Below are 22720 nucleotides of genomic sequence, written 5' to 3'. Positions count from 1 at the left end.
ATCCATGCCCGAGGCAGGATTCGAACCTGCCTAGAACCGCTAGACCACCGCGGCCGGCCCAAGCGACGCAATCCACTGCTTGCGGCGTCAGGATGAGGGAGGGAGGCTGCCAAATGCAAGATTGTACACATTGTGTACCACAGTTACTAGCGAAAACTGGCACACGAGGAAGTGTTGGAGCGAAAAGGGTGGACGGGGAGGGCCAAACGGTAAGTCGCTTGTGCGGAAAAATGTTGTCCAACCGGCTCTGGCATCGTTTGCAGTACCCATGGGAAAACACGCCCTGCACTTTCCGTGGACAGGGACAAAAATAATAGTTTATGGCCGAATGTAGCGTTATTTTTTACCAATTCGGTGTTATTTTTTGCCAGATTCGTTATTATATTTGCAAATTAATTGATTTTTTGCCAATTCGTTATTTATTGCCAAATTCGGTGCATGTTTTGCCAATTATGGTGTATTTTTTGACAAATTCGGTGTTCGGTGTCGTTTATGCAATATTTTGTATCATTTTCTGCCATAGTCGGTTAAGTTTTTACCAAATATAGTTCCTATTGTTTTTATAAATTCGGTGGCTTTTCTTGCTGAATTTAGCGTTATTATTTGAAATGTTAGGAGTTATTTTTTTCTTCAAATTCGGTGTTATTTTTCCCAGATTTGGTATTTTTATCTAAATTTGACATTATTCTTAGTGCAATTTGTGTATATCGATGTTATTTTTGCCAAAACTGGTGTTTTTTTTAGAATTGGTTATTTAGGGAAATTTGATGTTTTTTACCAATGTTGATGTTATTTCTTGCCAAATTTGGTGATTTCTCTTACATTTGATGTTTACTTTTGCCATATTTAGTGTGTTTTTTCCCGAATTCGATGTTATTTTTTGCGAAATTCAGTGTTGTGCTTTTTCTCAAATTCGGAGTCTTTTTTCCTAACATTCTATATCTTTTTGCCAAATTCGCAGTGTTTCTGACTAATTCCATGTTATTTTTGCTTATTTCGGTCCTATTTTCGTCGTCTCATCGACGTCTGTTACGCAGGAAATGTACTGCCAGTTTAAGATTATATATGAACCTCAAGCTTGAGGAGATCAGCGGTAAAAAATGCAGCCTTAATATCCAATAACAACCAGTTACGAATACTAGATAAATTGCTGTTCTCAGATTTATAGTATTTTTATGCGTTAAAATTAAAAATTTCGCGATATCTTGTAAAAGTTGGATTCCGCATTATTTCACTAAAAAACGCTAATTTTTCATTATTTTTCGCGTTGTCGTTCTCCCGTCTACTATGACAAAATTCAGAACGCTGAGAACCGCCTAATCGCAGGATTCGGCAGCATGGAGCTCTTGTGAGCTCACGCTATGTAGTCTAATATGCTAAGAACGTTAGAAACAATCCTGCTACCATCTACATCTACATCTCTACTCTGGAAGTGGCTGACAGAGTGTTCATCGAGCCCACTTAAATCTGTTTCACTATCGTTCCAATCTCGAACAAAGCGCGGGGAAAACGAACACTTAAATCCTTCCTGGAGAGCTGTGAGTTCTCTAACTTTATTGCGACGATCATTTCTCTTTATATAGGTAGACCTCACTAAAATTTCTCGCACCCGGAGGAGAAAGTTGGTGATTGAACTTTTGCGAAAAGGTCGCGCTCTAAACAATAACTCCTCTGTTTTAATTATTGCCACCCCAACTAGCCAACCATATCCGTCACTCTCTCTCCCCTATTTCCCGACAATAGAAAACGTGCAGCCATTCTTTGAACTTTTTCAATGACCAGTGTTAATCCTATCTGATGCGGATTCCATACCCCGCACCAGTACTCCAGATGAGGACAGACAAGTGTAATGTAGGCAGTCTATTTCATAGTTATGATGCATTTCATAAGTGATCCGCCAATAAATTGCAGTTTTTGTTCACTTCCCGCACAACATTATCTGTCGGATTGTTCCAATTTAAGTTATTCGTAATTGTAATCCCCAAGTATTTAGTCGTATTCACTGCCTTTAGATCTGTGTGATTTATCGTGTAACCAAAATTTAGTGGATTCCTTTTAGTACTCATGTGGATGACTTAACACTTTTCGTTATTTAGAGTCAATTGCCACTTTTCGGACCATACAGATATCTTGTCTAAATCATTTTGCAATTTATTTTGATATTCTGATGACTTTAAAAGATGGTAAACAACAGCATCATCTGCAAACAATCTACGAAGTCTGCTAAATGCTTTATATAGATCAGGAACAGCAGATGGCCTATAATACTTCCATGGGGAGCGCCAGATATCACTTCTGTTTCACTAGATGACTTTCTGTCATTTACTACAAACTGTGAACTTTCTGAGAGGAAATCACGAATCCAGTCGCACAGCTGAGATGATGCTCCACTCCGCGCAATTTCATTTAAAGCCACTTGTCAGGAACGGTATCAGAAACCACCTGGAAATCTAGATACACTGAATGAAGTAGCGACGTGACAGGAAATAATTCTCAAGCGGCCAAAAATGTAAATTATTCTCATGGGCTAGTAATTATTGTATTTAATGATGCATTGCGTGCTGCAGGAGCAACAGAAATGTTTACTGGTCAAAATTATCAGATAATGAAGTGACCCCTGAAAAAGGATAATCGGTCACGCACAATCGCACACGCAGCCGAGCATACATACACGCACCCTAGCACCCACTCAACACACACACACACACACACACACACACACACACACACACACACTAGCTACAAATGTTTTAATCAAATGTTAATCTGTTTGAGAAGTGACCTAGTGATTCATACTGGATTACGCTGAACTATATTTTGTGGTACTACCGTCCACGGCATGGAATCTCTAGCATACACTTAACTGAACAGTAGCATTGCTGTGGTGCTCTATCAGCCCATTGTCTTTCAGGCCAGTAAGCATCGAACTGCATGCGATGCCTATCTCTAGCGAGTTTGTGTGTGCGCTGTATTGACGACTTACACCGTTTTAACTCGAACTCCAAAAACAACATTTAGGAAGTTATTCTGAAATATTTTCTTAGTATTTTGGTACAAGCGACTGTACCCTCCGGTTACCGAGTAATTACATTTCGTTTGATTTCTTACGCCACATTTATGGCTCAAATGGCTCTGAGCACTATGAGACTCAACATCTGAGGTCATCGGTCCCGTAGAATTTAGAACTACTTAAACCTAACTAACCTAAGGACATCAAACGCATCCATGCCCGAGGCAGGATTCGAACCTGCAACCGTAGCAGTCACGCGGTTCCGGACTAAAGTGCCTGGAGTCCGCAGCTCGTGGTCGTGCGGTAGCGTTCTCGCTTCCCACGCCCGGGTTCCCGGGTTCTATTCCAGAGGGGTCAGGCATTTTCTCTGCCTCGTGATGACTGGGTGTTGTGTGCTGTCCTTAGGTTAGTTAGGTTTAAGTAGTTCTAAGTTCTAGGGGACTGATGACCATAGATGTTAAGTCCCATAGTGCTCAAAGCCATTCGAACCATTTTTTTGAAGTGCCTAGAACAGCACGGCCACCGCGGCCGGCGCCACATTTATCTTGGTATCCAAACTGCTCTCAAAATATCTGCACAAAATTACCACTGTCGCTTTGTGTCTTGTTTGAATACCATCTTGTTCCATTCACTTATTCCTCTTGCTGCTGTAGACCACAGAAATGGCAACTTCAGTTTACACTTTCAAGTCTGCGCTCAGTACTGCTCGTTTCTCTCGTGTTTGTTTACTCGTCAGTGTTAACTGTACACTAACAGACCAATAGGTAACATCAGTATACGTAGATTAACTGACGAAAAACTGGTGCCATGCACCTCGTACAGGGCTTCGTTAAATGCAATGTGAGTGAGGAGCAACGACGCTATGTTGAAATCCTGAGATGAAAGTGTACGTCTTTCGTCTGAAAGTTGTAGCAGTACTTTTATTTTGTGTTGTTTGTGTTGGTGATTACATGTTACAGACTCTTTTGCTGTTGTGAAGTTATTTTCACAGAGACAAAGGTAACTGGGCTAACAAACTGAGTAAATCATATTTACGTTATTACTCCGTAACGAGCATTCGGTATCTACGCGCCCCTCACACCGAAAGTCTACGTAAACATCCCTGAACACTCTTCGGAATTTTGTCGATGGAGTTCAGGTTCTTCCAGTGCTACATTATTCATATTACGTGGATCAAAAAGAAAGTGATCTCTGTCATGTGGAGTTGTGGCCGAGTGGTTCTAGGCGCTTCAGGCTGGAACCGCGCAACCGCTACGGTCGCAGGTTGGAATCCTGCCTCGGGAATGGATGTGTGTGATGTCCTTAGGTTAGTTAGGTTTAAGTAGTTCTAAGTTCTAGGGGACTGATGACCTCTGATGTTAAGTCTCATAGTGCTCAGAGAAATTTGAAAATTTTTTTCTCTGTGATGTGGAAAGAAGTCAAGGATGTACATTAATTTAATGTGCAGTGGAGTGAAATTACTTAACATTAATGTAACCCGTGGTCTCGCGGTAGCGTTCTCGCTTCCCGAGCACGGGGTCCCTGATTCGATTCCCGGCAGGATCAGGTATTTTCCACCTTCCTCGAGATGACTGCTTGTTGTTGTATCGTCTTCATCATCATCGTTCATTACGGTCGGAGTAAGGCAATGGCAAAGCACCTTCACTAACGCCTTGCCTAGTACGGCGGTGCGGGCCTCTCGCATCGTTCCCCTACGCTCTGTCAAGGAGTATGGGTCATCATCGTTAATGGAATACAGTGGTAATTCTAATAATAAATTAACCTAAAACATTACATTTAATGCTTTGTGTTAAGGCTGGCAATTGACCCTCAATAATGAAAAGTGTGAGGTCATCAACATGAGTGTTAAAAGGAATCCTTTAAATCAGTCAAATCTAAAGGCCATAAATCGAACTAAATACCTAGGAATTACAATTACGAACAACTTAAATTGGAAAGAACACAAAGTAAATGTTGTGGGGAAGGCGAACCAAAGACTGCGTTTTACTGGCAGAACACTTAGTAAATGTAACAGAACTACTGAAGAGACTGGCTGCATTACGCTTGTCCGTTCTCTTTTGGAGTACTGCTGCGCGGTGTGGGATCCTTACCAGATAGGATTAAAGGAGTACGTCGAGAAAGTTCAACGAAGAGCAGCTCGTTTTGTGTTATCGAGAAATCTGGGAGAGAGGACATGATACATGATTTACGGTGGATATCATTAAAACAAAAGCGTTTCTCGTCGTGGAGGGATCTTCTCACGAAATTTCAATCACCAGCTTTCTCCCCCGAACGCGAAAATATTTTTTTGACGTCGACCTACATACTGAGAAACGATCATCATAGTAAAATCAGGCAAATCAGATCTCGCACGGAAAGATATAGTTGTTCGTTTTTTCTGTGCGCTGTTCGAGGGTGGAAAAATAGAGAATTATTGTGAAGATGGCTCGATGAATCTTTTGTCAAGCAATTAAATGGGATTTGCAGAGTAGTCATGTATATGAAGATGAAGATACTCTTCAATGGGAAATAAGAAGTTGCCCAGTAAAAAAATCTTTAATTCAGTCTTAAACTCCACTACGTTATCAACATGACGTTTCATGTACTCTGATAGATTGAATACATGTCAACACGTGAATCCGACTCGTTTCTGTAATAATGTTAGCGCCTTGTAGAGTTTGTAGATGTTGTTTTTGGTCCTAGTGCTATATTCATGTTTTTTTACTATTTTTGTGGAAAGAGAATCACTTTTTAGTGACAAAGGACATCAATGAATACATGTATTGCAGAGTATTTATCAAAATACCCAGTTCCTTGAGGAGGTCTCTTCAGGATGTGCGAGAATTAACACAAGATAGATAATTCTTATAACATGCTTATGTATTCTGAAAATATTATAACTTGAATTTTCGCAGAAAATGATGTCATAACTAACTAATGAACGTAAATGTGCAGAATACACTAGCTCCTGCACTTTTAAATCGCCTGTAGCAGTAACATGCGTACTGCAAACACACCTGAACCATGTCGCTTCATTTATTTTAGGCAGTGGATTTTCCAATTGAGGTTCTGATCCATCTGTAACCCTAAAAATTTAAAAGATTTTCTTTTTGCATTTCATTGTTTCTGAAACTTATTTTTAAGCATGTGGGGTTCTGTGAGAATTATTCCTACTTAACTGTATGTACTGACATATCAGTATTTTGGGCTAACAAAAGAACCAATACGAGATGAGACTATCAGGTAAAATTGGTATTAGGGGAGGCAAATGAAACACTTAGATTTGTTGGAAGTTTCCTCGGAAAGAATGGTGCATCTACAAAGGAAATTGCGTACTAGACTCTTGTACAATCACCTCTAGAATATTGTTCCAGTATTTCGAGTCCTTATAATGCAGACATGACAACAGACAAACAACAAATTCAGAAACGAGCCACTAGGATTTAACAGGTCGGTGTAGTCCATACGAAAGAGTAACTGAAATACTCGAGGAACCTAAATGGGAATCCTTAGAAGACAGACGTATTCAGGTAAGTCCTTGTTTCCAAATGTTTCTAGAGTGGTGATATACTAAAGTTGTAAATTCTTTCCAAAATATGTCAACGGATACTTAAGACTGTTTACTTGCAAACTGAGTGCACTTATATATGGGTCAGTGTTGACAGACTACTGTTTACTTGCTGGGGAGTTAACGAAACATTATTGTGAAACCTCTCAAAAACCTTAGTTTCATAGGTCCATGTTGTTTCAGTTTATGATACTTATATTTGTATTAACAATTGTCACAGTAGTAAAGAATCACAGCCTAAAAATTACGATTTAGCACATACAAAATTAATTTTACTGTTGCTTTACTTAAGGGGAGATATACGAGTACGTAAAATTGGTCAAAACTGTTAATTTTTTTGTCACCAGATTATTCTGAATTATGTTAGAAATATTGTATCCAGTTTTCAGAGTTTAATTCGTGCTACAAAGCCTTCTTGTTTCAAGCAATGTGCAGTAGCACTCCCCTTTTTATGCACAGCTCTCACCTTGTTTGCGATATTTTATTATTTTCTGTCAATAGAGACCTCCGTAGATTACACATGAGGATAACACTACAAGAATCAGTACCCTTATGAGGCGAGGATTCGAAGCAGGTTGATTCACTGAAAACCTATTGAAGAAGATTGATGACGTATGTCTTGCTAGTTCCGAAATGTCAATAATGACATTGTCAAAAGGGTCAGACTAGAAGAAAAGAGGTACATGAGGACGAAAAAGACCCAATATCTGGTTATTTCTAACGTTAAAGTACTTCTTTCTGGCATAAATGATAGTAAAATCTTTTTCCTGAATTTTCCGCAACTTCCATTTTTCAGTCTATAAGGAAAATTTTCTGCTGAACCACTGCATATAAAAAGGTGAAATTTGCTGCAGACTTTGTAAATACAATAACACAACTTCCTGTGATTATCGTTAAGTTTATTCAAATTTTTTTGGAATAAAAATTACTATGTATCATACACATAAATTTGACAATTGTTGCTAGAGTTCTAAGACTGATATTAAAAAACTGGTACACAGATTTGTTTATTTAATTACTAAGAATAATCGACCACATTTTCAAAGTGATAAGTAAGGTAACTGTTGAGAAAATGTCCCCATGTGATAGTATGTGTTCTAAAAGTATCCACCAACGTCCTGATGAAAAACGTTTTGGTCATATGTAAAATCGGTAAGCGGATCTAAATCCCCTATTCAGTCACTCGTTGACCACGATGGCACCGAAACAGAGGACGACCGAAGAAAGGCAGAAATACTGAATTCAGTGTTCCGAAACTGTTTCACTGCGGAAAATCGTAACACGGTCCCTGACTTCAGCCGTCGCACGGACGCCAAAATGGAAAATATTGAAATAAACGATATCGGAATTGAAAAACAACTGCTATCACTTAGTAGCGGAAAAGCATCCGGACCAGACGAGATACCCTTAAGATTCTACAGTGATTATGCTAAAGAACTTGCCCCCTTTCTATCAGCAATTTATCGTAGATCGCTGGAAGAACGTAAAGTACCTAGCGACTGGAAGAAAGCGCAGGTCGTTCCCATTTTCAAGAAGGGTCATAAATCAGATGCGAATAATTATAGGCCTATTTCGCTTACGTCAATCTGTTGTAGAATAATGGAACATGTTTTGTGTTCTCGTATTATGACGTTCTTAGATAATACAAATCTCCTTCATCATAACCAACATGGATTCCGCAAACAGAGATCATGTGAAACTCAGCTCGCCCTATTTGCCCAAGAAATTCACAGTGCCGTAGACACTGGCGAGCAGATTGATGCCGTATTCCTGGACTTCAGGAAGGCATTTGATACGGTTCCGCACTTACGTTTAGTGAAAAAAATACGAGCTTACGGAATATCGGACCAGGTTTGTGATTGGATTCAGGATTTCCTAGAAGAAAGAACACAACATGTCATTCTTAACGGTTCAAAATCTGCAGATGTAGAGGTAATTTCGGGAGTACCGCAGGGAAGCGTGATAGGACCTTTATTGTTTACAATATACATAAATGACTTAGTTGACAACATCGGTAGCTCCGTGAGGCTATTTGCAGATGACACGGTTGTCTACAAGAAAGTAGCAACATCAGAAGACTCGTACGTACTCCAGGAGGACCTGCAGAGGATTAATGCATGGTGCGACAGCTGGCAGCTTTCCCTAAACGTAGATAAATGTAATATAATGCGCATACATAGGGGCAGAAATCCATTCCAGTACGATTATGCCATAGGTGGTAAATCATTGGAAGCGGTAACGACCGTAAAATACTTAGGAGTTACTATCCGGAGCGATCTGAAGTGGAATGATCACATAAAACAAATAGTGGGAAAAGCAGGCGCCAGGTTGAGATTCATAGGAAGAATTCTAAGAAAATGTGACTCATCGACGAAAGAAGTAGCTTACAAAACGCTTGTTCGTCCGATTCTTGAGTATTGCTCATCAGTATGGGACCCTTACCAGGTTGGATTAATAGAAGAGATAGACATGATCCAGCGAAAAGCAGCGCGATTCGTCATGGGGACATTTAGTCAGCGCGAGAGCGTTACGGAGATGCTGAACAAGCTCCAGTGGCGGACACTTCAAGAAAGGCGTTACGCAATACGGAGAGGTTTATTATCGAAATTACGAGAGAGCACATTCCGGGAAGAGATGGGCAACATATTACTACCGCCCACATATATCTCGCGTAATGATCACAACGAAAAGATCCGAGAAATTAGAGCAAATACGGAGACTTACAAGCAGTCGTTCTTCCCACGCACAATTCGTGAATGGAACAGGGAAGGGGGGATCAGATAGTGGTACAATAAGTACCCTCCGCCACACACCGTAAGGTGGCTCGCGGAGTATAGATGTAGATGTAGATGTAGATGTATTTGACAAAAAAATGGAAAGAGCCCAGATCGTATCCAATAACATGACGACGGGTACAAAATTTGGTTGAATTATCTCTCAAACACTAGAAGTTACATTAACTTATATGTAGCTTTGTATATTGTCATGTGTCCCTCCCCCCCCCCCCCTTATCAATTCTGCCATAATATTGCCACGTAAATTTAGGTTATGTGAGAGACACCATTTAACATTGTTTACTTGCTTCAATTATTATTCACATTCACGTGATCAGCAACAACTCTGGAAGCGTATCTGCGATCAGCAATATATTCAGGTTCCTTATCTCAATCATAGTTATCCACTTTATTCTCAGATTTGTACAGGTGTATGCACACATCCAGATAAAGCTGCCATGAACGATAATCTGAAATCAGAGACAGAGCAGCTGTTTTTCGGTTTATCGTTGAATTGGTGACTAACATGAATAAAGCACATCACGTAGCATGTTTCACATGCAATAACGCTTTTTCTCATCTACTGTCCCTCAGCACTATTTAAAGTGCAGGTCCTTATAGACAGGTTATATCAAAGGTAATGTCAATCCTTCCTGAGACGATAGACGATCCTATTTGCAACAAGAAATGTTAACACATTTTTTCAGTATTGGTCGCCGTCTTAGAGTTACATATGACTGTCCAGAATGGGAAGTTTCTTTTACCTTTGAATGCGAGTCTCAGTTAACTCATTTCGCATGTTATTCATTCTATTTCATTCATCTAATTCGTTCAATAATTACCTTAATATGTGTTATTGTACTTGGTTTTTATTAGTCCTAGTGGAAAAGATGCTCGAAATGTCCCCATCTCGACTGAGTACAATCTTCAGCATGCCGCCTGATATCTCGCTGCAAGCTACCATTGTCACTGCCGCCGTGTGAATCTTTGCTACAATCTGTTCTTTACTTGTTATCTCCGAACTACAGACTTTCTCCTTGAGAATATCGCGCAGAAAGAACTCCTGTGCTGTCAGATTGGGAGACTGTCCTGGCCAAGAAACGGGAGTACCCGCTCATACCAGTGATGCTGGAAAATGGTCGTTCAACCATTGTCGTGGTCGGAAATGTGCTGGTGTACCATCTACTTGACACAACGAGTATTATCTTATCTATAGAGGTGCATCATCCAGTATTGTTGTAAGCACACCTTCTAATAAATGCAGGTAATCTTCACCCCCCCCCCCTACGCACACACACACACACACACACACACACCTCCCCAACCCCCGTTCTGTTCTCCATTATGGATGGACCAAACAGTGTACCACCGAGGATACCTGCCCATACTTAAACACTGAATCTTTTTTGGTATGAGGCGGGACAAGTTACACGAGGATACCCGTCAGCGTAGATGTGTAAGTTCTATCTGTTCATAACACCATCTCTTGTGAAGCTAGTCTCGTCATTCCATAAGACGTGGTTCACGAAATCCGGTACGCCATAACCGCTGACCGTATACGAGATGATTTTGTGGCTTTAATTATCGCATACGGTTTAGATGGTACGGATGAAGACCTTGACGATGAAGTTCCCGCCATAGAGATGAGTGAGGGAGTCCGTCACGTCACCCAGGACACCTTGTACTGATAAGAGTGAGATGTCTTTCTACAATATCACGAACTTCTTCTTCGCGATCTGGAGCACGTCCTGGTCGAGTAACATGATACGTAGTTGTAGCATGCCCGCATCCCCCCCAGAGTTGGCGAACTGCACGAAATGTCCGTCTCCTTGGATGACGTCGTTGCAGAAACCTCCCTCGGTAGCGTCTTTCACCCGCTGTTGCCTTACCATTACAGAAACCGTGCCGGCCCGTGTGGCTGAGCGGTTCTAGGCGCTTCAGTCTGGAGCCGCACAACCACTACGGTCGCAGGTTCGAATCCTGCCTCGGGCATGGATGTGTGTGATGTCCTTAGGTTAGTTAGGTTTAAGTAGTTCTAAGTTCTATGGGACTGATGACCTCAGATGTTTAGTCTCATAGTGCTCAGAGGCATGTGAACCATTTTTGAACAGAAATTGTAAACAAAGTGCATGTCCCGGTATTCCTCGGCAGTGAACATTATGGGTGTTCACAAACGGACATCACCTTTGCAATTGTCGTCTCGTCCGTGAGCACACAAGGCAAAACTAAAGAATGCCATGGAATGTCTTTCTATGAACCGGAGAGGTCTAATGGAGAAACTGGAAGACAGAGAGAGGAGAATCCTCAGGAAGACCCTAGTCCCGGTAGAAGAAGCTGGGGGATTCAGAAGGCGGCATAGCTCAGAGCTCTACGAACATATCGAGAGGCTCTCTGACTGTGCAAGAAAAAGGATAGCTTTCTATAGTCAAGTTGCAAGATTGCCTCCAAACAGATTGACCAACTGTCTGTTGACCTTCTGGCAAAACAAGAAGGTTCGTATCACTTGGCTGACAGAAACCGAGAAGAACATTAAAGAACTGGGAATAACTAATCTCCAGAACAGACAGTCTGTGAGACACACCCTGAAGGAAGTCCGAGGATTTCAGAAAAAGCCCCGAAGAAAAGGAACCCCCTGGACAGAAGAAAGGAAGGAGTTACACCGAAAGAGGATGCGACAGTACTGGGCAAAGACCAAAGCCCAACGGTTGAACAAGCGAGGTCCACAGTAGGCCCATTCGAAACAAGAAGAAGAACGAAACATTATAACGGTAACAGTGAATGCTGTACTCAACTACAGAGCCGTACACAGTTGGCAGCTAACACAATGGCTGGCAACATGTGACGTTCAATATGGCGTGCAAATAAACCTTCTCCTAAACACTCCTATTTTCGTGTACGGGGACAATGCACACGAATAATATGAGAAATGCGTTAACTGAGATGCGCATTCAAAGGAAAGAAAAACTCCGCGATTTGGACTTACTTATGTAACTCCGGTACGGTGACAAATACGGGAAAATTGTAGTAACATATTTTGTTGCAAATAAGGTCCTTTATCATCTCAGCAAGGATTTACCATACCTTATGATACACCCTGTACTGAAAACGTTAGATGTCGTATCACACCTCCTTAGGGCACACCTGATGTCACTTTAGTTTCTGCGTAATGATCAGCATCCAGTATAACGTACTGAGTTCTCTCAGTCAGATATTGCTCCAGCCAATCATATATTCGAGAAGATACTCAGTTATTCCCTTATTAGTAAAACAATGCCGTACAGTGCGGTACGCGTTACTGATATATAGGAAGAAATAGTCTACCTGTCAACCTGCATCTGTTGTTTGCAAGATGTGCATGAATTGAACTGTTCGATTTTTACTTTTTCATTGCACTACCACCACGCTGTCAAAGATGTTACTTACTGTATGTTTCTACTTCAGTCTTGACGTGTTACTTCTCTTCCAATGTTGTTTGCAGACATTGTAACTTCTTCGCTGATAATACTCAGTAAATGTCTGAAGATGGCCTTGTAAGCCGCAAACCGGTTTACAATAAAAGTAATATCGTAGAACAAAAGCAAACTGGTGCTCTTCATTACTAGAATTTTTTTTTCCTCCTAGGTCGTCATTATGCTTGAATTTGGGGCATGCTCTAATATCCTGTCTCTAACAGATGGACGTCAGCCATACTAGTCTGCAACTCTGGTAATCGGTTACTATGAACCGAGTGTTCCAGACCCACCACACAAGTCTGCAGGGCTTACGGACAGAACTGAAGCGCATATAAACAGCCGGTGCAGCCAAATTTAGCGCGGAGACCTGCATTTTCTCAAAACTTGCGTGCCTGAGATTTTTCGGATAAACAGCGTTTTGCGCAAACCATTAAGGACAAACTGAAAGGTGACTTTCAAATTACCTACACTCTGTAGCAAACGAAAATAACCCCACAATATAGAGATAACGCAAAATTAGTATCGTTCATTAACACTCCTTAAAATAAACATTTTGTCTGGGAGTTTTTTGGTATTTGCATCAGACTGACGCTATAATGAAAACAGCTGCTCAACTTTGTTCTGTTGTCAGTGTCCTATACAAAGATATAAATTTTTTACCATCACCCTTCGGCTAAAGTTTCTCTATTTTCAGTGTGCTACACACAATGTAAGTCAACTATTCGATTTTTCCTTGAAGCTTTGCTCAGAACGTATCTGACCCGTAAATTTCCAGCCGCTCGGGATAAGTCGAGCGGTCTAATGCGCTGCAGTCATGGACTGTGCGGCTGGTCCCGGCGGAGGTTCGAGTCCTCCCTCGGCCATAGGTGTGTGTGTGTTCTTCCTTAGGATAATTTAGGTTAAGTAGTGTGTAAGCTTAGGGACGGATGACCTTAGCAGTTAAGTCCCGTAAGATTTCACGGACATTTGAACATTTTTGTAAATTTCCATACCTTTCGTTTTCCAGAAAAAGGTCTGTGTAGCTATTTTCACTTTGGATGAGATATACCATAGCAGATGTCTCCAGTGATCTACCTGGGGGCATAACATTGAAAAGTTACTAAAAAAGAGAAAGCGGAAGCTGAAGCTTGTTACTGATGTTGTTGTCTTCCGCCCGAACAATGGATTAATGCAGGTTTCCGCGCTAATCTATCTTGCACATGTATTTTCTTATCTTTGTAAGTACTGCACACTACATGCATTTGAATGCGCTTGTTGTATTAAGGCCTTGATTTCCCTCTAGAAATTTAAGCCGCCCCTCCTCCCCCCCCCCTCCCCCCCTCCCCATACAATTCTCAAATTACCTATTCCCTGATACTTCAGTGATTCAGGTTTGCGTCCGAACAAGCTACCGCACAATTTAGTCAAACTGTGCTGTAAAACACTGTTTTCTATAATTGGATGAAGTACTTCTTCTTTAGTTACTCAGTATAATCACGTAATCTTCAGCGTTCTTTTGTAGCACAATACTTCAAAAACTTATATTAGGTTCTTCTCTGTAGTTTTTATTGCCCACAGTTCACGTCTATGTAACGTTACTCTCGAGAACAACCAATACATTTAAAAAATGTAAGCGTGCTTTGTCCGTGCGTGACGCAATAATCCCGCAACTCATTTCCGCAGCTCCATAGGGGTTACACGGTATGGTATCCCTTCACCCCATGTGCATGGTTCAAATGGCTCTAAGCACTATGGGACATCTGAGGTCATCAGTCCCCTAGACTTAGAACTACTTAAACCTAACTAACCTAAGGACATCACACACATCCATGCCCGAGGCAGGATTCGAACCTGCGACCGTAGCAGCAGCGCAGTTCCGCATTGAAGCGCCTAGAATCGCTCGGCCACAGCGGCTGGCCCCTGTGCATGGAGAAATTTTCGTTTTGGAACTGCAGGGGTTGAGTTCGAAGGTATGTGTGTCAAAAGAGGCCATCGGACCAGTCGACTTGTTGTGGGAAGTCGGAGAAGCGGTTGGGAACAGAGTGCCTAAGGGATCTATCGAGCGAGGTGACGCACTGGTTAGCACACTGGACTCGTATTCGGGAGAGCGTAGGTTCAAGTCCGCGTCCGGCCCTTCAGATTTATGATATCCCCAAATCGTTCCAGGCAAATGCGAGGATAGGTCCTTTGAAAGGCCGCGGCCGATTTACTCATCTATCCTATAAACATTCCGAACTTGTGCTCCGTCTCTAACGACCTCGATGTCGACGGAACGTTAAACATAATCTTCCTCCTTTCGAAATGACCTCCGAACAGTCTCCGAAAATTTGTCGGATGAGTTTGGGTGCGCGCGGCACAGATTTGTAACGTGGAAAATAACTTTTGGACATCTTATACGCCGGCCGGAGTGGCCAAGCGGTTCTAGGCGCTACAGTCTGGAACCGCGCGACCGCTACGGTCGCAGGTTCGAATCCTGCCTCGGGCATGGATGTGTGTGATTTCATTAGGTTAGGTAGGTTTAAGTAGTTCTAAGTTCTAGGGGACTGATGACCTCAGAAGTTAAGTCCCATAGTGCTCAAAGCCATTTGAACAATTTTTTGAACACCTTATGCGGGATTTAATTTCGTAGATAAAAAAGACACACACATACACACACCGAAACAGAAACACACACACACACATATAAACACACACACACACACCTACTATTCCCACACATTTTTACGTCGTGGTTGGCTTATTTGTCAATAATTTATTCAGTTTCATTTTCACGTTTAGCGAACAGCATACTTTTAAATATTTATGTGTCGATTATCGCTGTCATCATTATTTTTAAATCTTTGCTATCTAAGGATGGATAAATCGAGTGTTTTTATGATATTTTGTTATAGCTGATTGTGGTATAAACTCTGGTATCTGGTATGCTGAGTGATAATAAATGGATGATTAGCGTTAACCTTACAACACTGCCGAGAGGGGAGGGGGGAGGGGTAGAATTACATTGTTACTAACCACCGTAAATTTTACTACTCAGTATTTCATTATAAGGAAGTCATTATTTTTCGTGTATTCTCTAGTTAACTACAATTATAAGGTTTACAGTGGTATGTCACATACAAAATAAGTACAAAATATCTTGTCTTGCACCCTGTGGGAACCGCGAACTGGTACCAAGTGCAATCGTACATCTTACGAAGGTTTAGTAACGTGAAATTAAATAGAGAAAGCATTTGAGGGGACGCCGAGCGGGAGCAGAGTGCACAGTGCAGTCTGCGCGCTGAACGCTACATGCTACGGGCTTCGAGCTACAGGCTACGGCCAACCGCACGGCCGCATTCCAGTACCGCTTTCTCCGCGAACTGCCCGTCACCGCCTCCGCTCGCCATTGGACCGCGGGCAGATGGCATACCGGCCCTGCAAGTGCTGCCCTAACAGGATGCAGCTCACGGGATGCCCCATCTCCTCTATGTGACCACACGAGCTACACGTTAAACACCTGCGGCAAAGAATTGTCGCAACAGAGGCAATGGCAATTAACAAGAAAATTTTATGGAAAGTCTGAATGACAAAAGAACAGAAGACGTTAGAAAACTAGTGAAAATAATAAGAACGAGGAAAACATCTTTGCTGGCAATTGTATTGAGAAGAAATTACCTGGAATGAGGACACGTTACTGAAGGAAAAAAGTGTACATGTTTCGTGAAAACGTCGGGATAAAATCGTAACAACTGTTTCGCATTAATATGTAATGTGATCACCAAACTCATTACAACAAGTTTGCACAGAGTAGTACAATGGGTGCAGAATAGATAAATCACAAGCTGCGTAGTCGCTTTGCGCCGTTTTCTCTTTTCCTTTTCGACGCTGTCGTAGCTCTCGCATTCGTTCTGAAGTGAACTTCGAAGGCTTTTGCTGCGGATTCCTTTCGATGCGAGTTTTCTTCTTATTTTGAGTTTTCAGTAATTCCAAGCATATTTACGAGTCATATGAGACGACACCTTCCATTATTTTATTATTTTATTTTTAATGTCGATTTTCACTTATATTCTTGCGAATATATTTTTGTCTGACTTTGGGACCTAGTAGCGCTTCGTAAGCCGTTCAGAATAACACCCGACACGAGGACACAGGTAAACGCATTTCCAGGTTACACCAATTTGTAACTTTACACAAAACTAATTCGTACAATTACGTGCATGCGTCTACTCAGGTACGACGACGTCACAGGCGCGACAAACAAAGACGTGATCTGTTCGTTGTGGGCTCAACCACTGTTTACGCGTTATTAGTTCCTTAGTTATTAGGATTCAAATCCGACGGTGTTTTGCCACACAAGACAGTTCGACAAACGATAGACGTTTCCACGCAAAATACCAGGAAAGAGAGGAAGAAGAAGAAGCCTTGGAACGTTTGATGACATTAAAAACGGACGAAGGTAACAGCGGATTTAGAAAGAAGTTCAGGACAGAATGTCCAGCCGATACCTATCGTAAGACGGATATACCAGAGGAGAAAAGAAGAACAATTTGATGGGAGAATACGATTATTTACTTCTACATCTATTACACTCTGCAGACTACTGTGGGGTGTATGGCAGAGGGTACGTCCCACTGTACCAGTTATTAGTGGTATTTCACGTTCCATTCACATATGGAGCGCGGGGAGAATGATTGTTGAAACGCCTCCGTGCGTGCCGCAATTAACTAATCCTTTCACCATGATCTCTATGGCAGCGATACGTAAGCAGCTGTAGTCGTCATTTAAAGCCGGTTATCGAAACTTTCTAAGTAGGCTTTCTCGGTACAGTCTTCTTCTATTTTCAAGAGTCTGCCAGTTCAGTTTCTTCAATATTTCTGTGACACTCTCCCACGAGACAAATAAAATTGTGATCTTTCCTCCGGCCCTTCTCTGTATACGTTCAATATCCCCTGGTAGTCCAATTTAGTATGGGTCCCACACACTTGAGCAATATTCGAGGATGGGTCGCACGAGTAATTTGTTAGCAATCTTTGTCGACTGATAGCATTTTCTCAATATTCCACCAATAAACCGAAGTCTACCAGATGCACTACCCACCACTGAACCTTTATGATCATTGCATTTCATATTCCCACAAAGTGTTACACCAAGATATTTGTATGAGTTGATCGTTCCATCTGTGGCTCATCGATTTAATAGTAGTTTTTTCGTTATGTCATGTGGGCAACCTCACATTTCTGAACATCGCCAATCGCTGCACCGCTTTCACATCTTATCAAGATCTGAAAGCATTTCATTACAGATAACTGTGTCATCTGCAAAGAGTCTTAGGTTATTATTGCTGTTGTCCGCAAGATCATTAATATACAACATGAACAGCAAGGGACCCAACACACTTCTCCGGAGCACACCCGAAGGTTCTTCTACGTCTGACGATGGCTCTCCATCCTAGATACCTCGCCGCGTCCTCCCTCTCAAAAAGTCTTCAATCCACTCACAAACTTTGCTTAATTCCCATACGATCGTATTCATAATAAGCGTAAATGTGGTGTTGAGTCAAATGCTTTTCTGAAATGAAAAAAGACTGCATCTACTTGACTGCCTTGATCTGAAGCTTTCAGTACGTCATGTGAGAAAGGTAGAAGCTGGGTTTCACACTATCCATGTTTTGCAAATTCATGTTGGTTGGCATGGAGGCTGTCATCCTGTTCGAGATATCGCATTAGCTTTGAGCTCAGAATATTTTCTAAAATTCTACAATAAATCGATGTCAAGGACATTAGACGCTAGTTTTGTGGATCAACTCTAGTATCCTTCTTATAAATGGATGTGACATGCCGCTTTCTTCCAACTACCTGTTCAAAGGATTTACCACAGATTGTATTAAAAGAGAAGCTAACTCAGCCCTAGATTCAGCATAGAATCTGACAGGGATCCATCGGGCCTTGGAACTTGAAACGAATGTGTTATACTTTAAAACTCATGTCTGTAAGTCTCAAGCTGGTATCTGAAAAACATATAAAAAACTAATTTTTTATATCGAAATATGGACATCTCAGTGCATGGCAACAGACCTGTGTTAAAAATTTAATTCTCAATGTAAATATGTGTTCACGCTACAGGACGTGAAACCCAGGCTAGCCGGTACATCAAACAAATCTTCTGCGAGACAGCAATCCGCTTTCAATAAGATCTATGTATGATATCTGACTGAAAAACAAGTGATTCAGATTAAAATGTTGGCCCTGAATATAACTAATCCTTATCTTAGTCTTGTAAACGGCCACTGTACCAAAACTGTTATTGTAAATACAGAGCAAATGAACATAAAAATTAACTCATCGGATTTCTGATAAAACTGCCTGACAATTCACAAGATAGCGCTTAACTGAAATCTTCTACTGATATTAAACCTCTGAACTGATATGATATTACGAGGGTCACTCCAAAAGAAATGCACGCTATTTTTTTTTTTAATCCATCTTTTATTCTACATGTTTAAAAGTTTTACAGAGTGTAGATACATCCTTCAGAAACAATATTTTCATTTCTCCAAATAATTTCCATCCCTCTCAACTGCCTTACACCATCTTGGAACGAGCGCCTGTATACCTGCACGGTAAAATTCTGGACCAACCTGTTGGAGCCACTGTTTGGCAGTGTGCACAAGGGAGGCATCATCTTCAAACCTTGTTCCACGAAGAGAGTCTTTCAGTTTTCCAAAAAGATGATAGTCACTTGGAGCCAGGTCAGGACTGTAATGTGGATGTTTCAGTGTTGTCCATCCGAGTTTTGTGATCGCTTCCATGGTTTTTTGACTGACATGTGGCCGTGCATTGTCGTGCAACAGCAAAACATCCTACTTTTGCCGATATGGTCGAACACGACTCAGTCGAGCTTGAAGTTTCTTCAGTGTCGTCACATATGCATCATAATTTATGGTGGTTCCACTTGGCATGATGTCCACAAGCAAGAGTCCTTCGGAATCGAAAACACCATAGCCATAACTTTTCCAGCAGAAGGTTTGGTTTTGAATTTATTTTTCTTGGGTTAATTTGCATGATGCCACTCCATTGATTGCCTCTTCGTCTCTGGTGAAAAATGATAGAGCCATGTTTCATCACCTGTCACAATTCTTCCAAGAAATTCATCTCCAACATTCTCGTACTGTTCCAAAAGTTCGCTGCATACCGTTTTTCTTGTTTCTTTGTGAGCCACTGTCAACATCCAGGGAACCCACCTGGCACAAATCTTTTTTAACGTCAACACTTTCAGTATTCTGCAAACACTTAATTCCCCTATCCAAACGTAGTGTGACAATTCGTTCAGTGTGATGCGTCTGTCAGCAGTCACCAATTCGTTAACTCTCTGCGCATTGTCTGGAGTGTGTGCAGTACGTGGCCTGCCGCTGCGAGGACAATCATCAATATTGCCGTGCCCCCTTTCATCACGTAACCTGCTTGCCCACCGACTAACTCTACTGCGATCGACAGCAGCATCTCCATACATCTTTTTCAAACTCTTGTGGATGTTTCCCACTGTCTCATTTTCACAGCACAGGAATTATATGACAGCACGTTGCTTCTGACAAACATCAAGTGTAGCAGCCACCTTGAAGACATGCTGTGATGGCGCCACTCACGCGAACAGGTTTAACTAAGTTTGAAAACAAGCGGGAAGGATGTATCTACACACTGTAAAACTTTCACACATGCAGAATGAAAACCGTATTTTTACAAAAATTGTGTGCAATTCTTTTGGAGTGACCCTCGTATTTTCACAAACACACTCTGACAATCACCGTGCCTTTCAATGGATCTAAATCTTGATGATAATTAAATTTATTGGCATGCCTGTACGCATGGAACGCTCGTCTGCTCTGCAACCTGTCATTATTAGGAATACTGATCTGACTGTCCAAAGCCAAATTTCATTTTCTGTACTTACGATGTGCAATGCAAGACGGTATCTTACTAATTTTCAGAAAACGCTTCTCAGTAAACAACTCGCAATGTGCTGTGCGAGAATGAAAGTGAATGAGAATGGGGAAATAATGTTGGCGATTGATAAATGAGGACAAGATTCCAAGTTAAACTATCCGTCATTAGGCCATAACAACAATACACCTTTTCATAAAGTACTCACACCTGAACAAATTAGCAAAAATATTTCTTAATAACTCTTGTGTATAGCTGCTTGCTTTCCTTGAGACTTGTTTCAACTATCAGACAAGTCCTTGTGCTTCACTATAAAATTTCTACAGCCGATGTTCTAAAAATAATAAATTACACAGTTACAAATGTATAAAGACTGGATTACCCTAAAAACTTGGTTTTGTCGTTGTTGCATTCACATCACCTAATTCCCCCGACGTTTTTCCTCAAAACATAGTACCACATCCTTTTTAAATAATTCTGTCTCCATTACACGACAGGACAGCATCCATCCTCTTCAAACCAAGTACAATTGACAAACTGTCTAACACACACAACTTGCTACTCTATTTAAAAAGCAACTGCTCTGGTCAACGTCTGTGGTCTCAAGAACAGACTTACAAAGAATATGGTTATATAGATACTATAGAGGTTGAATACATTTATCAAATTCACAACTTCCTTTACATTATAGCTCAGTATTGTGCACCTGTTTGGATGAACAGTCATCATACAGGGCTTGTTGAGACCCAGCTGAATACGACAACGCGCATAATATCTGGCGCAATCAGATCTACTCCAGTTTATTGGCTTCCACTCTTAACCGGTATAATGCCTCCTGATCTACGCAGATGTACTGCACTAATGAGAGAATTCCACAAGATCTCCAGGAATTCTAACCTACCCGTGCATAGCGACCTGCCACTTTTAAATCGTAAGAGACTCAAATCACGCCATCCAACTCCGTGGAAAGTTGCTGACATGGTTGCTGCAGGCCGCGGTGACCGAGCGGTTCTAGGTGTTACAGTCTGAAACCGCGCGACTGCTACGGTTGCAGGTTCAAATCCTGCCTCGGGCATTGAAGTGTGTGATGTCCTAAGGTCAGTTAGGTTTAAGTAGTTCTATGTTCTAGGCGACTGATGACCTCACAAGTTAAGTCCCATAGTGCTCAGAGCCATTTGAACCATTTTTGACATGTTTGCCAAGGATTTCAAACCCCTTGATGAATGGAAAGGTCAGTCAGAAGGAGTGACAGATGTGCGCCTGCATAACATCTCCTCAGGTGCTAAACTTCCAAGTGGATTCGACCTACCACGCAAGACCTGGACTACTTTCAACAGAGTCCGTATCGGCCATTGCCGATGCAGAGATGCTCTCTTTAAGTGGAAGAAGCTGCCTAATCCAACCTGTGACTGCGGGGCTCCATACCAGACTGTTCACCACATTATCAGTGAATGCAGGATTCGAGCCTATCACGGTGCTGAAGAGGACTTCCTGCTAGCAACTCCAGATGCAGTGCGCTGGATTGAAGAACTGGATATTCAGTTGTAAAGACAAACATAAGTTTCTTGTGGTCAATATGTACATATGTATATGTAATTTAATTTTATGATATGTCTGTATTAGCCATACGCTAAATAAAAATTACATTATGGTCTAATTTTCTTGAAAATTGTAATGGCAAATAAGACAGCTATCCTTCAAGCTTTGTTCAACTTTAACGTTTTCAGCTGTTTCTCAACATCACTGACATTAAAATGTATTTGATTCATCTTTTCGGAGGTACAAGGATTAAATTGGTTCAATTCACCTGGATTTTACTGTGCAAAAGGAACATTTTAAGGCGGTGTTAAGCGTTTCTGCTCTTGCTTTGCTACCCTCAATTTCAGTTCCTGTGTCACGCGCGAGTGATTCGACACTAACTTTGGTGTCACTACCAGCCTTTGGGTTGTTTGAAAGATCGTTTGACAAAATTCTGCTATGATAGACATCGAAGGCTTCACGTGCTGCGCTCTTGATAGTCAAACGCGTTTCATTCAGCATCT

Source organism: Schistocerca serialis, chromosome 4 (assembly GCF_023864345.2).
Source record: "Schistocerca serialis cubense isolate TAMUIC-IGC-003099 chromosome 4, iqSchSeri2.2, whole genome shotgun sequence".
Lineage (NCBI taxonomy): Eukaryota > Metazoa > Arthropoda > Insecta > Orthoptera > Acrididae > Schistocerca > Schistocerca serialis.
This window is presented reverse-complemented; position numbering follows the sequence as displayed.